Here is a 6,551-nt window from a genome sequence, read left to right as displayed (position 1 = left end):
ATCATTACTAACATTATTTTGATATTAGTATTAATATGATTATTATTATTAATTGTATTAATTATATTATTATTATTATTATTATTATTATTATTATTATTATTATTATTATTATTATTATTATTATTAGTATCCCTATTAAAAATTAATAATATTAATAGATTATATTAATAAATTTATATTATTAATTTATAATACAGAATAACAAAAATATAAATAATGATATATATATATATATATATATATATATATATATATATATATATAAATCTAAATACAGAAAATTTCGAAATTCTGTTTCAAATCAACTTTAATCTGTAGTTAATTGGTTATCTGTTTCAAACTAGTACGAATTACAATATAACCAAACAAGTAAATCCAAATTCTGTTAACATCAGACATTGCCCTTTTATTTTTTTACATTTTGTTGCGTACGAATGATTTATCCTGTCAATTCTCCATTGTATTAAACCTCAATTAATTTTAGTGTTAAGGGATTCCAGTCGATCACACATCAACAACAACATTACAAATATTTTTACAGCTTTTAATTTTGTTGATTTTAATAAAAAGAATGAAGAACACAGGATGTACCCTGTTCTTGTTTTCGTTTTTACATTTGATCAAATTCGAATCCTATCCCAAAAAGTAATAATGCAGTCTCATTAGGATTCATTTACTCAATCTTTATGCCAAAATTGAAGTTCCAATTCCTTTTAACAAATTCTAATTTTTGAGTCAAAGGTTAAAATTCAAAAGTCAAAGAAATTGGTTCATCGTAAAATTCGAGTTGGTTGTAACAATTCTGTTGAAATTAACGATTCAAATAGGTTCTAGGAATGATATATATTATTTTTCATGTTGTAATTTTAAAGTAAAAATGTGTGAAAACTCTAATCAAAGTTTGAGTTCATCATCGTCGTATACCTCCTGTTACCGCAAAAAAAAAAATTTCTTTCTGTTTTGATTAATTACAGTTATCACCTATAAAAGTTTATGCTTCATTCTAAAATCCTAAAACTAGATAATTAACTCGTTGGTGGGTTGGTTTTGGTGTCTGGTCGATTGAGAATTAGAATGAGGAAGATGAAAGAGGGAAACAGACGTACATGGGTTAACTAGATATAGGCCCTGTAATAATCAGAAAAATACACATAGACGAATGGCAGAGGGTGTTGTTGTCGGGTGTGCGAGAGGTCAAGGGTTCGAGCCCGGTTCGTGGCAAAATTTTTTTTTTTAGAAAAAGCTTCAAGATTATATACATTTATTATTACTTATCATTTATTATTCTTATTATGTTTATTGTTATTATTATTATTGCTATTATTATTATTATTATTATTATTATTATTATTATTATTATTATTATTATTATTATTATTATTATTATTATTATTATTATTATTATTGTTGTTGTTGTTGTTGCTGTTGTTGTTGTTATTATTATGATTATTGTTATTATTATTAGAATTACTAGTATTATCCTTAAACATTATTATTTTGACTATGATTATGATTATGAATTAGATATTGAAGTATTAGGGATATATCTTTATGACTATATGAAAATAAATTTAACAAAAGTATGATTAAATCTATTGTATGAAATAAAAATAAGTATAGTAAAAGATAGTTTTATGAAAACGAATATTATATTAAAAATGACTAAAAATTATAATTAAGTTATAAGTGACAAAGATAAAAATATAAATATATGTATATAACTTAAGTATCATTATTATTATTATTATTATTATTATTATTATTATTATGATTATCATTATTAATATCATTATTAGTAAAAGTATTTTTTTTATAGATACTATAGTTATTATTAAAACCATTATTATTATTATCATTAGTAAAATCATCATTATTATTATTATCATTACAAGTATGATTATTTATATTATAATGAGTGTTATTAATATGTAATTACTAAAATAATTATTATAAGTATCATTAACCGAAAAAATTTATATATTACAGTATTATTATAAATATCATTATTAATATCATTAATATAATTATTAACAATAATACCTTATTTAGTAATATTAAGTATTATGATTATTATCATTTTTATCGTAATATTACTAAAATTACCATTTTTAACAAACAAATGATATATACATATATAAAAAATATATTTAATACATATAACATAACGAAGAGTAATATTTTAAATAATAAAATAAATATATGAAAACATATATATTATTAATATAAAAAGTATATAACTAATAATTATATATATTGTTCCATTACAACTATGTATATTAATAAATATACCAATGATATAGGTTCGTGAATCCGAGGCCAACCCTACACTTGATAAATGACGTCATATGTATTTTTACTACAAAATACAGTATGGTGAGTCTCATTTGCTCCCTTTTTAAATGCTTTTGCAATATATATTTTTGGGACTGAGAATACACGCGCTGCTTTTATAAATGTTTTACGTAATAGACACAAGTACTTGAAAATTACATTCTATGGTTGGATTATCGAATCGAATATCACCCTTTTAGCTTGGTAAGCTAAGAATTAGGGAACAGACACCCTAATTGACGCGAATCCTAAAGGTAGATCTACGGGCACTAACTCCCCCCATACTGGAAAATGGTATGCTTTAGTACTTCGAGTTTATATTATACAGATGGATTTCTGTTTTGGGGATATTCTATATGCATGATGTTAATGTCGGTTACCAGGTGTTCAATCCATATGAATGATTATTTTTGTCTCTATGCATGGGACGTATATTTATGAGAAATGGAAATGAAAATCTTGTGGTCTATTAAAATGATGAAAATGATTGTTTATGATAAACTAATGAACTCACCAACATTTTGGTTGACACTTGAAAGCATGTTTATTCTCAGGTTTGAAAGAAATCTTCCGCTGTGCATTTGCTCATATTAGAGATATTACTTGGAGTCATTCATGACATATTTCAAATGACGTTGCATTCGAGTCGTTGAGTTCATCAAGATTATTATTAAGTCAATTATAGTTGGATATATTATGAAATGGTATGCATGCCATCAACTTTCGATGTAATGAAAGATTGTCTTTTCAAAAACGAATGCAATGTTTGTAAAATGTATCATATAGAGGTCAAGTACCTCGCGATGTAACCAAATGTAGTGTATTCGTCCAGATGGATTAGGATGGGTCATTAGCGGTGGTATCAGAGCGGTGGTCTTAGCGAACCAGGTCTTGCATTAGTGTGTCTAACTAATAGTTGTTTAGATGCATTAGTGAGTCTGGACTTCGACCGTGTCTGCATGTCAAAAGTTTTGCTTATCAATTAGTATCGAAAATTATTTGCTTATCATCCTTAAAGTCTAGACACGTCTCACTGCCTCTATGGCATAGACAGTGTATAGATAAATTCATATCTTAGCATATCTGTTATTGTTACATTTGCCTGACAGCTTCCGTAAATTCCTCCATAACTTATGGGATTTTAGTATTATATATGCACATGTAAATTATGTATTGCAGGATACTAATCTACATCCTATAATCTAATTCATATCGAAAAATCCTCCATCTGATTGTACGAGATGGATCTCTCAAACAGTTCGAATTCCTCGGATTCCGACAGCTATTCCGACATGGATGTTCACCTAAGCTCCGAAAAGCAGCGTCACCAGAATGAATCAACCAATTAGCCATCCCCAATTTATCTGATGGGTTCATAGCCTACTTAATCACTGGAGACAAGAAGAAGGTGATCCCTTCCATCCCCCACATTGCCCTCTTGGCGAAGAACCTGAAGCACTCACCGGCGAACCAATTCGAAACACCATTTTCACCCTCATTCCCCGGATATCTCGCCATGATTATATACTATCTCAAATTCTGAATCTTATTCATCCGCTTGTTCCAACCGCCAATCATCCCGGAGTAATAGAAGAAGTCAACGAGCTTCGTGCTCGAGTAGTGGCTTTGGAGAATTTGGTGCAAAACTTACCAGCTTCGACAACATCACCGGCATCAACAATACCACCAACATCAATACCAGTACCACCAACAACCCAAGTTTCAACATCACACACCTCAACATCTCATTACGTACCTCGATCATAATCATCGTTCTACGAATCGATCTACATCATTTATCTTCGTTTGACATGGCGATTATGTAATCTCTAATGTTTTAGAGATTATATATTCTTGTTCTAACGGTAAATCAAATGAGTCTAATATCATATTGACTCATTAAATCTATGATTACATCCGAAGAAAATATATATGTATATATATTTTCATAAAGATTGTAATTAAAAGTTCTACAAAATGTTAATGGTGAAAATATTTTAACGGGTAGGTAATACCCGATGAGTATTTAGATTTCAAATTAATAAGTTACACTGTACATTCTTCGAATCTGATTCAACAGTCATTTACGATCCTACTTACATCCATCGATATACGTATCCGTTCACCACAGAATAACCATTTTCATTCAATTTCATATTTAGATTTTGACCTATCAGAATCCGACAAGTGGCAAAATGAAGAAAACATTGGACAAAATAAAATTTGTTAGAAACAAATAAATTAACTATGAGAAATTTTGTTAAGAATCCACGCTAACAAAATCCTAGCTAACTGTTAATTCCTTATTGTTCATTTAATTATAACAATTTATTTTATCGCAATTTAATTCTCGCAATTTTATTTATTGTCATTTACATTCTGTTATTTATTTTACGCACTTTATTTATCGTCATTTAAATACTGTTATTTACGCATTTTAAATATCGGGACACGTATACAAGGTTTTGACATATCATATCGACGCATCTATATATATTATTTGGAATAACCATAGACACTCTATATGCAGTAATGATAGAGTTAGCTATACAGGGTTGAGGTTGATTCTCAAATAATATATATAATTTGAGTTGTGATCGAGTCTGAGACATGTACACGGGTCACGATACGTATTAATTAATTCGAATATTATAAACTATATATGAATTATTGAATTAGTAACTGTGGACAGCTAACTGTGTACTACCAACATTGGACAATTAAAATGAATTAAAATATTGATTATAACATATGAAACTAAACAATTCTTCAAGTTTGCCACTTGATTTCATCTTAAACCTCATTTGTATCTCGATGATTACAATCTGCGCTCAAACCTTTCACGATTCTTGAAAATACTTCAATCAAGAGGATGAACCAACCACACTTCAACTACGGAAGAAAAGATTGATGCATATAGTTATGCACCTGAAAACACTCGGAACCTGAGTAAACGTTTAACACGTATCTGTGCTAGCTTCTATGGCATTGTTATTATCCAAAATAACATTGCAATTCTGTTTCAAATTAGTCAATTTTGTCACAGCTCCAGCAAATCAATTTCAACCTTTCATTTGAATAAACCTTATTATAACATTGATATATAAGTTTACCTTTCATCATCGTTACCGGGGAACCGTTTATATCCCACCACATTAGTAGTAAACTTACCAGCAACTTCATTACTCACTGGCTTAAGTCTCTTCGAAAAACCATTATATTCATCGAAACCCTATCATATACTCATCTGTATCTTGTAACGAGAATTGCCATACCAATTACCAGGAATCAGCAATCAGTATTTTAAAATCTCGCAGCATGTCTACATCAACAGTTATATGTATACATATAATCTTTATCTTTTAGAATTATGACCTTTCATTCTGAAATTCTGAAAAGCACCCAGTCTACAAATCAATACTTCAAATTCTGAAAAAACTGAATACAGCAGCAAAAACTGTACACGACTTTAATAGTCAGAAGTTTGATGATAAAGAATAGTATGTTGACAAAGCTCAGAAGAGTTGAAACTGGAAAACGGATTGAGCAAACCATGAAGGAGACTATGGATAAATCACAAAGACTAAATCTGCCTTCAAAGAATCCAAATGATTCAGTATCTGCTGAAGTCATTAATCAATGCCTTACTCCCGAAATCTACACTTTTACGAACAAATCTTCATCATCATCCATCGATATTGGAAATCCTAAGATATCATCATATCTGTTATTATAAATATCCTCGATATTTCTGAAGATATTTTCATAACTAATCTTACCTGAAATCATTTATCTCTTTGCGCTATCAGTGTTACATCATATAAGAAACTATTAGTTTCTATATTCTGTAAACTTTCGAGTTTAAACAATGAATGTTTTTAAAGTAGTGTTAGGAACTGATGCATGAGTTAGTATAATATAATGACACTTGATCAACGTGATTATATTACAGTAAGCCATGCTGAGTTTCTAATGAAACGTGATGATTCACAGACCATGACGTCATCATGTGTCATATTACACGACTCTTACATTCTACCTAATGTCTAAACATATCAAGAATATATCTTCTTGATAGTTCCATCTTTTCTCATGAATTCTGGTAATTTAACCAATCATAATCGTGCTATTACAATCTCTCTCTTAGAACATTAGTCATGTTCATTCGAAAATTCATACCTACAAATTCTGGACCATTATTCGCTTGACTTAAAGTC

The sequence above is a fragment of the Rutidosis leptorrhynchoides genome, chromosome 8 (genome assembly GCF_046630445.1).
Source record: "Rutidosis leptorrhynchoides isolate AG116_Rl617_1_P2 chromosome 8, CSIRO_AGI_Rlap_v1, whole genome shotgun sequence".
Taxonomy (NCBI): domain Eukaryota; kingdom Viridiplantae; phylum Streptophyta; class Magnoliopsida; order Asterales; family Asteraceae; genus Rutidosis; species Rutidosis leptorrhynchoides.
This window is presented reverse-complemented; position numbering follows the sequence as displayed.